General features: G+C 40.5%; 1 non-coding gene across 1 annotated transcript; it reads left to right on the forward strand.

Annotated features, from left to right (window-relative positions):
• Window positions 1-13,611: 13,611 nt before the first annotated feature.
• On the forward strand, window positions 13,612-13,719 carry LOC143535284 (small nucleolar RNA Z161/Z228). The gene has a single exon (XR_013135686.1). It is a non-coding gene; the product is annotated as a small nucleolar RNA Z161/Z228 (small nucleolar RNA).
• Window positions 13,720-14,653: the final 934 nt, after the last annotated feature.

The following is a 14,653-nucleotide window of genomic DNA, read 5'->3' on the forward strand; positions in this document are numbered from 1 at the left end:
CGACTAAAGTTCATAAACAGTTTAAGACTCTAAGTTTGTATGAACACATGAACATCCCAAAACATTAAAAATAAAAAGGGATTAGGTACGAGATTACTCACTTGATAACGATGCGGTGTATGATAAAGCAAGAACCAACTTTAAACAAGCACAAGTTAACCTATAAACAAGATTATTGTTTTAATGATTTGTTTTAAGTCTTGATTATAAGTTAGCATAATTAATAAGTAAATTATTATATATAATATATATTACCGGAAAAGCAGGGTAGAACAGGGAGGAAGACGGAGGCAGAGAGGAAGACGGCAGAGAGAGCAAAGGAAGAGAGATAATAAGTGTTTGTGTGTGTAGTGTTAAGAAAAATAACATTATTATTTATAGAGAAACCCTAGGGAACACAATCCCTAGAAAAAGGGGAAAAGATCTCAAAAAGCAAAAGATTCCAAAAGCAAAAGATATCAAAAGATATGGCAGCTGCAGGGGGCAAGATAAAGCTGTCAGGGAACAGTAAAAAGCATGGGCGGGTCAGATAAAGGTACTGGTCAAGCATGGCAAAAGCAGATCTCAAAAGATAATGGCAGTCACTTTTTCTGCCAACCAATGGGGTTGGTGCGCATGCTGCGCCGAAAGTAACTTTTCAGACATAAAGCAGATTAGGTCAACAGCTCAAAAGATAAGACAACACAAAAGCAACGGCTAGATTAAACAGAAGAAAACTCAAAGGGTTTAGCGCGAGGAGGCTCGAGCGCGAAGGCAGACACAGAAGGTCAAGAGAGCGCGAGCGCGAAGGCAGACAGAACTAACCTTAACGCGTCGCGGAAAGAACTACATTTCTAAGCGTGCCGCGGGAAGAATCACATTTCTTAGCGCGCCGCGGGAGGAACTAAAATTCCTAGCGCGCCGCGGGAAGAACTATAATTCTTCGCGCGTCGAGGGATGAACTACGATCCTTAGCGCGCTGCGAGAAGAACTACAAATCCTTAGCGCGTCGCGGGAGGAACTACCGTTCTTAGCGCGCTGCGAGAAGAATTACAATTCTTAGCGCGCTGCGAGAAGAGTTCGTCTCGCGTATCGCTGAAACAGGTGGTCATCACGCATGATTCCTTGTAAGGGGTCTGGCGCGTGGAGCTGCGCAGACAACCTTAGGCGGGAAGGAACAAAGGACAAGCAAAGAGTTAGAAGAAAAAGAGGGAAACAAGGCGTAAGGGCGGGACGGCGACAAGAGGGAAAAGAAGGCGGAAAGAGAGAAGGAGAGGGACGGAACGGCGGAAAGAAAGAGAGAGAAAGAGGCGGGAAGGAAAAGTATATTATTATTATTAAAAGTAAAATATAAGTATAAATAAATATTAAATCATAAAAGAAAGAGATCGGGTCAGAGAAACGGGTACCTGGGTCGGGTCGGATCGGGGCAGATGTTACAGTCTCCCCTACTTTAAGAAATTTCGTCCCGAAATTTATCTCGAAGTAGGTTGCGCAGAGAACAGGTGCGGGTACTTGATCTTCATTTGATCTTCCCTTTCCCATGTAAACTCGGCTCCGCGCTTGGACTCCCAACGAACTTTAACAATAGGGATACGACTGCGCTTGGTTTGCTTTACCTCGCGATCCATAATCTCAACAGGCTTCTCAACGAAATGCATAGTTTCATCAACTTGAACTTCATCAAGTGGAATGTGAAGGTTCTCGTCAGCTAAACACTTCTTGAGATTGGATACATGGAACGTTGGATGCACATTACTGAGTGCGGGCGGCAGGTCAAGTCTGTAGGCAACTTTTCCCACACGCGCGAGAATCTTGAATGGTCCAACATATCGAGGAGCAAGCTTACCTTTCTTCCCAAAGCGGACAACACCTTTCCAAGGCGACACTTTGAGGAGAACAAGATCACCAACTTGAAATTCGAGAGGCTTCCGCCTACGATCTGCGTAACTCTTCTGTCGGCTTCTGGCAGTCAGCAGATGATCACGGATCTTGGCGATTTTATCGGTTGTCTCTTGAACAAGTTCGGGTCCTGTGATTTGAGTTTCACCCACTTCGCTCCAACAAATCGGGGAGCGGCATTTACGACCGTAAAGTGCTTCAAATGGGGCCATACCGATACTGGAATGATAGCTGTTATTATAAGAGAACTCAATCAAAGGCAGGTGTGAATCCCAATTACCTCCAAAATCAAGAACACAAGATCGGAGCATATCCTCAAGAGTTTGAATAGTTCGCTCAGACTGACCGTCAGTCTGAGGATGATATGCCGTACTCATGTCCAAGCGAGTTCCTAGCGCAGATTGGAGAGATTTCCAAAAGCGAGATATAAAACGGCCATCGCGATCGGATATGATGCTCAAAGGAGTACCATGGCGGCAGACAATTTCCTTGACGTAAAGCTGCGCGAGTTGCTCAACACGGTAGTTTTCACGAATGGGCAGAAAGTGAGCAGACTTAGTCAAACAATCCACTATTACCCAAATGCTATCATGTTTGCTTGCTGTCAAAGGTAACTTGGTAATAAAGTCCATCGCTACACATTCCCATTTCCACGTAGGAATTTCTGGTTGTTCGAGCAAACCAGATGGGCGTTGGTGTTCGGCTTTCACTTTAGAACAAGTCAGGCATCTAGCTACGAACACAGCAATATCCTTTTTCATACCGGGCCACCAATAAGTAATGCGCAAATCCTTGTACATCTTATCAGCGCCATGATGAATAGAATACCGAGATTTGTGCGCTTCACTCAGGATATCAGCGCGAAGATTCTCATCAAAGGGAATCCAGATGCGATTAAGATAACAGAGAATTCCACTCAGATTAGGGACAAAGTGCGTTTCCGCGCCACACGCTAACTCGGCGCGAAGGTTACCATTACTGATGGATGCGCGCTGCGCGTCACGAATGCGCGATTCAAGGTTGCTTTGAATCGGCGCGAAGTGAAGCTGGGTGCGCGGCAAGATACAGTTAAGTTGGCAGGGTTTTCGGCTGAGCGCATCGGCTACCACATTAGCCTTACCAGGATGATACCGGATCTCACAATCGTAATCGCTGATGAGTTCGTTCCATCGGCGTTGTCTCATGTTAAGTTCCTTTTGATCAAAGATATGCTGAAGGCTTTTATGATCAGTGTAAAGGATACACTTAGTACCATAAAGGTAGTGTCTCCAGATCTTCAAGGCAAATACAACTGCACCAAGTTCGAGGTCGTGAGTTGTATAATTCTTTTCATGAACCTTGAGTTGCCTTGATGCGTAAGCGATAACCTTGCCTCGTTGCATAAGAACACAACCGAGACCTTGGTTGGATGCATCGCAATACACGACAAAATCATCATTACCCTCAGGTAGCGCAAGAACAGGAGCTTCACACAACAGACGCTTGAGCGTTAGAAAGGCTTCTTCTTGCTTCGAGCCCCAAATATACGGTTTACCTTTGTGCGTTAGAGCTGTTAAAGGCAATGCGATCTTTGAGAAGTTCGAAATGAAACGCCGGTAGTAACCAGCTAAGCCCAGAAAGGAACGGATCTCAGAAGGAGAGGATGGCGTAATCCAGTTCTTGATTGCTTCAATTTTGGATGGGTCGACATGAATACCCATCTTATTCACAACATGGCCAAGAAACTGTACTTCATCAGACCAAAATTCACACTTAGAAAGCTTAGCATAGAGCTGCTCGGTTCGAAGCTTTTGCAATACCAACCGGAGATGTTGCTCATGCTCAGCCTTGGTCTTAGAATACACCAGAACATCATCGATAAACACAATCACGAATTTATCCAAGAAAGGTCTACACACCCGATTCATTAGATCCATGAAAACGGCGGGTGCGTTGGTTAGACCGAAGGACATGACCAAGAATTCAAAATGGCCATAACGAGTTCGAAAAGCAGTCTTCGGGACATCTTCATCGCGGATGCGCAACTGGTGATAGCCAGAGCGGAGATCAATCTTCGAGAAACAAGAGGCACCTTGGAGTTGATCAAAGAGGTCGTCAATACGCGGTAAGGGATACCGGTTTTTAATGGTGAGTTTGTTCAACTCGCGGTAATCGATACACATGCGAAACGATCCATCTTTCTTTTTAACGAACAACACCGGAGCACCCCAGGGCGAAGAGCTAGGGCGAATGAATCCTTTAGCAGTCAACTCTTGAAGTTGGCTGGCCAATTCTTGCATCTCAGCGGGTGCAAGACGATAAGGAGATTTAGCTACGGGGGAAGCACCAGGGACAAGATCAATACGGAACTCGACTTCACGAGCGGGAGGGATACCAGGAAGATCATCAGGAAAAACTTCAGGGAAATCACGCACAACAGGGATATCGCGAAGCTTCTTTTCTTCATCAGGTTTGACCACATGGGCTAAGAATGCAATACACCTCTTCCGCATGAGTCTTTGAGCTTCGGCGCAAGACATAAGCTTAAGACCACTGGAGGGTTTTTCGCCGTAGATGTGAAGATCACCATTTTCTCGAGGTATGCGAATCAACTTCTTGGCGCAAATAACTTCGGCGCGATTATTCGAGAGCCAGTCCATACCAATGATAACATCAAAGCTTCCAAGAGGCATGGGGATGAGGTCGATCAGAAAATCGTTTTCGTTAAGGTTAAGTGTGCAATCTTTAATCACTGAGTTAATTAAAACAGTTTCACCGTTAGCCAATTCAACTGAAAAATCTTCTTTTAAATCGCTGCGCGGTCGCGCAAGCTTCTGCTCGAAGGCGCGAGAGATAAAACTTCGATCGGCGCCAGTATCAAAAAGTATAGAAGCATAAAATCCGTTAAGCAAAAATGTACCATTAACTACGTCATTATTCGCTTGCGCTTGGTGCGCGGTTATATTAAAAGCTCGTCCGCGTGTCACTTGGTTCGAAATCTGGTTCACCGGATTCGCTTGCGTAATCTGAACTTGTAGCCTTGGGCACGCGTTCCGGAAATGACTGGGATCACCGCAGTTAAAGCACGATCTGGGTCGTGGATTTTGGTAGGTTGGTTGTGGATTCTGCGGGTAGACTGGTGGTGTTGGCGCAATTGGATTGGCGGGAAGGACTCTACAGTTTTCAGCAGTGTGACCGGTACGGCCACATCGGTTACAAAGTCGACACGGGGTTTGGGTTGGGTGGTGAAATCTACAGGTTGGGCAAAAGGGATGGTTTCCTGTGTAAGGTTTCTTAGTTGGCGGGGCAGGGAGTGCTGGATTGGTTAAGGCATAGTTGTGGGCTACAGGAGGTGTTGGGTAAGCTGACAGAGGGTTAGGCGCGTAAACTGGGGGTTGATAAATGGGTTGCTGGACAATGGGCGGGTTGGTAAGCGCATAGGCCTTGCGCCTGCGCTTGAGGTTGTTACGGTTTGAGGGTTCAGGTTTGGTTTCTGTTGGTTCAGGGGCTGTCTTGGTGAGTTTGGTCTTCTCAGCTCCCCGCAGGAACAGGGTTCCTGCTCTGACATGGTTGTCGCTGAGCACAGCGGCCAACTCGATGGCGTCAGAGAGGGTTGCTGGGTTTCTGGCCCATACCGAATCTTGAATTTCCATGGGGAGTCCCCCAAGGAATTTCTCGATGGCTCGGCGTGAAGGGGTAACAAGGTGAGGGACCAGTAAGCTTAGCTCGTGGAAGCGCGTCGCGTACTCGCGCGCTTCTCCACTGTATTGCTTCAGGTTCCAAAATTCTTCCTCCAGGCGCTTTACTTCGTTGGGAGGGCAGAATTCTCGCGTCAAGAGATCCTTAAATTCCTCCCAGAGTATGCTGGAAGCAGCTTCTGCGCCACGCGCATGAGCTACTCCATTCCACCATGTAAGCGCTCTAGATTCCAGGACACTGGAAGCATATAGGGTTCGTCTGTCTGAGGGGCATTGGGTATGGAGGAAAGTGTTTTCTATCTTCTCAAGCCACTGGAGCATCACGGTGGCTCCTTCAAGACCTGTGAACTTTGGAGGGTTACCCGCGTTAAAGGATTTAATGTTGTAACTGGAGGTATTGTTTTGGCTCAAGGCTTGGGCTATCGCGGCGGCCATTTCCTGGGAACGTTGCTGTCTACGCATGCGCGAGGCTTCTCTTCTCTGAAATCGGCGAGATAGCGGAGGCATTCTATAAAAATTTTAATTTTAGTTAATATCTTGGTTTTAGCGCAAAGTTTTAATCTTATAAAGCTTGGTTTCGCAGAGTTAGATACTATCAAAAGTTAAAGTAAAATAAATGACCCTAAATGCAGACTTAATAAAGGTAACAAATTCGAATCAAGAATCGACAATTCATGTATCACCATGACTTTCCGAATTCCCAATTTAAAATATACGAGCAAACGAGTATTGGAGATTGACGATTCATGTATCACCATGACTTTTCAATCCTCAATATAAAATATACAAGAAAATGAGTATTGGAGGTTGACAATTCATGTATCACCATGACTTTTCAAGTCTTCAACCTCAGAACATAATCGTAAATGGAAATTGAAAATCAACTATTCATGTATCACCATGACTTTTCGGATTTTCAAATCCAACAAACGAATATGTAAGTAAAATCAATAAAAATCGAAATTCAACAAAAATTGAAATATCGCGGAGTAGAACATAAAATCATATACTGCGCAAGCGCGAGCATATTCATAAATAACGAGTAATTAACAATAAGCGCGCAAACATGAGATTTCTCTCATGCGCGAGAAGGGACTCTTAGGTATTCTAGGCCGTTACGTCTAACCACCTATCCTAAAGTCAACGAGCTCTGATACCAATCTGTAACACCCCGACCAAAGGCGGATTATACATCGGGGCGCCACATATTGTTTCATTACTCGTGACACTATTGGGTGTCAATATTTAATAAATACATTCATTCGCGCACGCGCAGAGTAGACACAAGATAACATAAATCATCATAAATCAATATATTATAAATCATAATATTCGAACAGCAATAACTTGTCTTGATACATTTTAATCTAGGTCCAAAATAAAGAAAACTTCCTATATGTCCACAAGCTCCAAAACAGCTACTGCAAACCTGAACATGTGTTAAAATAAACGTCAAACACTTGCGTGTTGGTGAGAAATCAAGTTTAATACAATACATAGATAACAATAAATCTGCGCGCAAGATGTGTATGTCTGGTTTTCAACAAGGGTGTAATCTGATCGGGACCAACTCTAAGATTCATAAGACTGCCAGTGCTCACAATTGAGCTCACAAACAAGACAAACTGTGCATGTGCAAACAAAAGAGAAAATCATAAACGATAGTTCTCCCGTGTTCATCTAATGGTACCATGAAAACTGCGGAATAGACCGACAAGACGGTTAATGATCCACACATACAAATAAACAGCCAAGTCTACGTCCTCAACACATGGGATACTGCGCGACTAAAGTTCATAAACAGTTTAAGACTCTAAGTTTGTATGAACACATGAACATCCCAAAACATTAAAAATAAAAAGGGATTAGGTACGAGATTACTCACTTGATAACGATGCGGTGTATGATAAAGCAAGAACCAACTTTAAACAAGCACAAGTTAACCTATAAACAAGATTATTGTTTTAATGATTTGTTTTAAGTCTTGATTATAAGTTAGCATAATTAATAAGTAAATTATTATATATAATATATATTACCGGAAAAGCAGGGTAGAACAGGGAGGAAGACGGAGGCAGAGAGGAAGACGGCAGAGAGAGCAAAGGAAGAGAGATAATAAGTGTTTGTGTGTGTAGTGTTAAGAAAAATAACATTATTATTTATAGAGAAACCCTAGGGAACACAATCCCTAGAAAAAGGGGAAAAGATCTCAAAAAGCAAAAGATTCCAAAAGCAAAAGATATCAAAAGATATGGCAGCTGCAGGGGGCAAGATAAAGCTGTCAGGGAACAGTAAAAAGCATGGGCGGGTCAGATAAAGGTACTGGTCAAGCATGGCAAAAGCAGATCTCAAAAGATAATGGCAGTCACTTTTTCTGCCAACCAATGGGGTTGGTGCGCATGCTGCGCCGAAAGTAACTTTTCAGACATAAAGCAGATTAGGTCAACAGCTCAAAAGATAAGACAACACAAAAGCAACGGCTAGATTAAACAGAAGAAAACTCAAAGGGTTTAGCGCGAGGAGGCTCGAGCGCGAAGGCAGACACAGAAGGTCAAGAGAGCGCGAGCGCGAAGGCAGACAGAACTAACCTTAACGCGTCGCGGAAAGAACTACATTTCTAAGCGTGCCGCGGGAAGAATCACATTTCTTAGCGCGCCGCGGGAGGAACTAAAATTCCTAGCGCGCCGCGGGAAGAACTATAATTCTTCGCGCGTCGAGGGATGAACTACGATCCTTAGCGCGCTGCGAGAAGAACTACAAATCCTTAGCGCGTCGCGGGAGGAACTACCGTTCTTAGCGCGCTGCGAGAAGAATTACAATTCTTAGCGCGCTGCGAGAAGAGTTCGTCTCGCGTATCGCTGAAACAGGTGGTCATCACGCAGGATTCCTTGTAAGGGGTCTGGCGCGTGGAGCTGCGCAGACAACCTTAGGCGGGAAGGAACAAAGGACAAGCAAAGAGTTAGAAGAAAAAGAGGGAAACAAGGCGTAAGGGCGGGACGGCGACAAGAGGGAAAAGAAGGCGGAAAGAGAGAAGGAGAGGGACGGAACGGCGGAAAGAAAGAGAGAGAAAGAGGCGGGAAGGAAAAGTATATTATTATTATTAAAAGTAAAATATAAGTATAAATAAATATTAAATCATAAAAGAAAGAGATCGGGTCAGAGAAACGGGTACCTGGGTCGGGTCGGATCGGGGCAGATGTTACACACACAGCCCTGAAAACATAACACATAATGGGGCTAGAAACTCACCTAAATCCTGTTACGCTCTCCGTTAATCGTTATTCCCTTCTTGAGCTGTGTACGGCTAAGTGTATAATATTTACATGTATCAATTAACTACTACTACTCATGTTGTATTTCTATCTTTATATAACCCACGACGAACGAGGGGTCCGGGGGCAGCGCCCCTGGCAGCGGGGTCTAGGGGCGGCAGCCCCTAGCAGGGTCCAAGGGGCAGAGCCCCTGGCTGGGGTCGAGCTGCCGGGTCAGCTTGGAAAAATTTTATTTCCATTAACTGTCTTAACACATTTTCCATTAGCATTTTGAATCATTGAATAATATGTTACTTAAAAGTTAAAGGGCTTATTTGTAATTAAATCATTCTTTTCTAAGTCCAGGGACCATTCTGTCATTATGTTAAACTTCTAATTCGTCCCAGCCCTTTAACGAATGGGGTTCATAACGAATGAACCCATTCGTTACCTTATAACGAATCAGGCCTTATTCGTTTGATCTGGTTAGTGAATTGAACTCTATGACGAATTGAACTCTTAGTGAATCAGTCCACATAACGAATTAGTCCATATAAAGAATTAGCCCATCTAATTCGTTCTCTCTTCTAACGAACTGGCTATAACGAATCAAGGGTGATTCGTCATCCCTTTCCCTTAACGAATTGAACACGAACTGTAATCGGTTCGCTATGTTCCCATGGACGAACTAGCTAGCGAATCACCTTTAATTCGCTATATTCCTGTAGCGAACTAGGGTTAGGTCAGGAATGTCAGAACATTCCCCCCTTAACCTCGTACCACTTTCCGGCGCCGCCTTTCTGGCGCCGTCATTGCCGGAAAGCCGCCGGAAAAACGCGATTTCGCCGGACAAACGGGTTTTAGCTCGTTTTTCACCGTTTTTTGTCCCGTTCGATCCAGATCTGAGCTAGGGTGACCCCTAAGCTCATCATAGTTTCGGTTTATACGGTTTAACGGTGTCGGCTCGTCGTTTCGTGACTTAAACGGTTTAACGGTGTCGGCTCGTCGTTTCGTGACTATATCTAACGGGTTTAAGCTAATAAAACATCATACTAGTATTACCACGGGTCGGTGCTCGGTTTCCTTCTTGGTTTCGGTGTAGATAGGGAAGAACTAGAGAGAAATCTTAAGTGTGTGTTTTGGGTGGTGTATGGAATGTGTGAGAATGAATTAAATGAGGGATTAATGGTTTATATAATTATGGATCATGGGCTTAAGCCCATGGTCTTTCCTTCTTTCTTTCCTAACCCAAGTCCATAACCCATATTCATTTACCCAGCACTGGCCCAACTCGTATTCTATTTATCTAAACCGATAACGACCCACTATGAAATAACGAAATTTATTTTTATTATAATAACCGAAAGTAGGATGTTACAAGTTGAGCGTTGGTAAAACCTAAGCGTAGTCAATCCCGGGTGTTCGAGACAACGAGTCGATGCAAATTCGGTTGGTCGCTATCACTTTTGTTACTTATCAGAACTAAAACAAAAACAAATTTGCATTTGGTCAGTTTTCGTTACGATACTGAAATTAAAACAAAATGTAGTGAGCTTAGGCAAATTTGGTTGGTTTCCGTCATGTTCGTTACGGTACTGAAACTAAAACAAAAAAGAAAAACAAAATTAGAATTCGATCGATTTACGTTATGTTCGTTATGGTACTAGAACTGAAAAACCAAAAAAAACAAACAAAATTTCGTCGACCACTAAGGTGCCGCCAAGTGACCCATAAGGGTCCTTGCGGCACCAAAGTTGTCATTTATTATATATAAACTAGTTTGATTCTCCCGTGTTACGGGAGTTCATTTAAAGTTTTGTTTTTAATCGTTTTGCTGTTTTTTGATAATTTATTTTATTTTCTAACATACTTTTGTTTTAATTTAATACATATATATTAATTTTATTATATTTTTTAACGTTTGGGTTTTATCAGTTGAGATGTTTAGGTTTTTTTAGTTTTTTAACGAACAAACATAGACGAACACGAACATGTTGATTTTTTTAAATGTTCAAACATGAACACAAATACTTGTCTAATGAAAAAAGGGGCGTTGATGTAGTTAACGATGGTGGGTAGTATCAAAAGTTAAACGACGATGGAGATGTTAGACCAGCAACGGAGAACATGTAAAGCAGATAAATTAAATTAGAGTTTGATGATGAAAGTATTTATCAATAAATGAGATCTTATAATCCATTTGAGGGCTATTAGAGTTTGGTAAGACTCGTAACCCATGCAAATTATTCTTTGATGATTAAGGGGTTATTATAAATAAATGAGATATTATAACCCGTTTAAAGGTTATCCGGGTTTGGTGAGACCCATGACCCGCAAAAATTATTGTTTGATTATGAAATAGTTTTACAGTTAAATTAAATGTTATAACTCTTTAAAGACAATCCAGGTTTGGTGAGACCCGTACCCGCGAATTCTGGTCAAATGTATGAAAAACCTTCATTTATAAATCAATCTGGTGGCTCTAGAGAATGGAGGGAACAACCTGAGAATTACACCTAGGATTTTATGATCGACAATTATATAGATAGTTAGATAGATTAGAAATAATAATAGTACCAAGGTAACGTTTTGATAGAAATGATGATATAAGAATTTAACTAACAAAAAGATAGTGACAAATTAATAAACTCAACCATAAATATTTGATGATACATATACTTGAAGGTTAAATAAAAATTTTGTGTATTAGGTTGACTAAAACGGAATTGTCGTAAACACGAGGGGAATTCTTCAGTCCGTTATCAACCGCAATATCAATCGTGTGAGAAGGTATATTAAAAAAAAAATAGATATCTACTAGGATGTGAATTGTTTATTATTATAATTTTTATGAGCAAAAAGATCACACTTGATTTGGAATGTAGGGTAGTAAATTAATTATTTTACGCTGATCAACTATTAGATAGTTATGAAGACATATTATGGGACAAAAGATCAATTAGTTACATTAGAAAAACCAATGGGGTAAAGAGAAAGACAGTCTTTAAAACACTAACTAATTTAAAGGTATTTAGTTTAAGTGTTCTAAAAGATAAAATATCGTTTAAAATAATATACATTAGAATATTATACTTCTTTAAAAATTTAAAGTTAGTACTTCATCACTTCTTAAAAGGCTATTACATTTAAATTTTCTTTACTTTATTCTTGTAGAAAAATATATTTTGATTGTAGATTTGTAGATCATACATTTGTACATAAAACATATAAAATTATCTAATCCACCTAACTAGGTAACTATGTAATTGTTAATTTATAAACCGGTAATTATTTTCATACTTTATATTGAAATGATGAATATATTTATTACCTCTAATCCAATGATGTTTTGTAACAAAACACCTCCACACATGACGAGACGCTCCACATTTTGTCCCTTAACGCCTCTCTCTCCCCCCTCCCCCCGCTTTTGTGCCCTCTTGTTCATGTGACAAGGTTAAAGACCCTTTTACTCTTACCCATTGACAAGTGGCGGACCCATTTTATCCAACGGGGTCCTAATTCTTCGGTGTTCGGATATTTTGGGTCGGGTCGAGACAAGAAATATAATAAAAAACAATTACATTATAAAAAGAGGGGCGGATGCCAGAGATGGAGCAGTCCAGCATTGGTAGAGGAGGCGAGCCGACGAAGTAGTTGTGACTTATGAGTGTGGTTTTAGTCGTATTCATGTGTTTAAACCCCCTCCCCCAATAAAATAATAATATAGGGTAGGAATTTAAAAACAAAAAACACGAGAACAAAGAATAAAACGTGGTATTTGAGACTCAAACTCGCGACGCTTCAGTTGGAAAACCATAATGTTACCACTCCACCAGATCTCATTTGTATTATAAGTTTCAAATACAAATTTATATGGGGTCATTCAAAAATTTAATATATCGCCTTTAGGTAATTTTTAAAAAACATTAGAGTTCCGGGATACCCATCTCATCTATGTGGGTCTGCCCCTGCCATTGACCACAACATATAACATCCTCACCTTCATTGTTTTAATGAAACTCGGATTGTATACTTTTCCACAGGGCCGTCTCAACCTTTTTGGAGGCCTAAAGCGAACTAAATGTTGAGGCCTTTAAAAAAAACAATTTGATATAAACCCTCCTCCATTACCCGGGTTTGAGATCGGCAATAATAAACTATTAAGTTTATAGTTGGCGGGTTAAATTTTTTTTTCTTTGTATGTAAATATATTTATATGAAATTTAGTTCTGAGTTATGTCCATCAATCGGGCTTACATAATTCAGAAGCAAAGAATTGAGCCTGACTTTTGCTTATTTAAAAACATATAGTATATAGCTGCAATATTTTGAAGGCCTAACAAAGGTGGAGGCCCAAGACAATGGCCTGACTTAGCTGGCCCATGGGTCGGGCCTGCTTTTCCACATAACGTATGAAAGAGTTATCATATGCATTCGTGTAACCTATAAACTTGTATAAATATAAATTACAAAAAACAAGTCGAGTCAGCGTAAGTTCTAGTTCAAGTTAAAAAGCAAACGAGGCAGCTAGACGAGCCGAGTTGAGCTACGAGTTGCGAGCTTCTAGAATAGCACTAATTTACAAATGGATTCGTTTTCAAAGGCCTCATGGGCCAATGAGAAAAACCTAGGGTTTTACTTTCAAACTATAATAACCCACATACATCGTTCTTCGTTCCTTATAAGCCGCCGCTCATCATTATTATCATCTCTATAACTAAAACAAATCTCAAAATCGCCCAAATCATAACCTACAACTCACGGTTATCAGGTATATAAACTTATTGTCACATACTTTAACTCCAAATGAAGATTTTGGATACAATTCTCACGACGGTCGTCTGAAACCATACCTTTTCGTAGGGTGTGATCAACTGATGTATTCATCCAAATTTAATCTGATGGGTATAGATCACTTTATGAATTTTATATTTATATTTTTGTTTTGAGATTTATTGTTTGTTTGTTTATAGAGCATAGTGATGAATAAGTTATATAGTCCGATTCATTTCATGATTGGATAAGCAAACCTCCTACTCATTCTGAATCCTCAATTTTAACTTTCGATTTCGTTTATTAAATTTCAGTTTGTTCATTATCGTTATAATAATAAAAATAATAATAATTATTATTATTTTATTATTATTATTATTTTTATTATTATTTACGTTTCTCAAATGAGTTCAACTGGTCGTGCAATTCTATATTTTTATTTTCAGTAAGATTTGGTGGTTGTGCGGTTTGTTATCCGTTTACCCATCTTTTTACTGTATTTTGATTTTTTATTTAATATATGAGTTTTTTTAAAAAAAGGTTTACAGTTTTATGTACTTATTTATTCAACCTTAAAGGTGCCCAATGATGGAAAATAATTTTAATTGAAGAGGTTATTTGTTTGTATATTTTGTCACCTGCCATTTTTTTTCACCACGCTAGTTAACTTTTTTTATTAACAAGCACACACGCTCACGTAAAATGTTTTTTTATTGTGGTGAGGTTAAATGGCTTTTGATAATTTGTTGCAAGCAGATGTAAATCCTTGCATGATTCAATGCTATGAGATCTGAGGGCTTTTTTAATATTAAATTTTTGTTATGTTTAATATAAAACTTTTATTATGTTTAAAGTTGTTTAGATTTTATTAGCACATTCGAAGGCTTGACAAACTCGAAATGAAGGAAGTTTGTTGAGCTCAAAAGTTGTGCAAAAGTATATGTTGTCAAGTTTGGCTGTATTTTGTTTACCGGCTTTGTTTGCCGGTGATTTCCGAATTTGACTAATATCTACTCGCGTTTAGTTATTATTAATTTAAAATATTATTTAAATGTTAATTAATTTGTG

Source organism: Bidens hawaiensis, unplaced genomic scaffold, assembly GCF_021521415.1.
Source record: "Bidens hawaiensis isolate Kalapana, Puna unplaced genomic scaffold, B.hawaiensis_p1.1 tig00010461_1, whole genome shotgun sequence".
NCBI classification, from domain to species: domain Eukaryota; kingdom Viridiplantae; phylum Streptophyta; class Magnoliopsida; order Asterales; family Asteraceae; genus Bidens; species Bidens hawaiensis.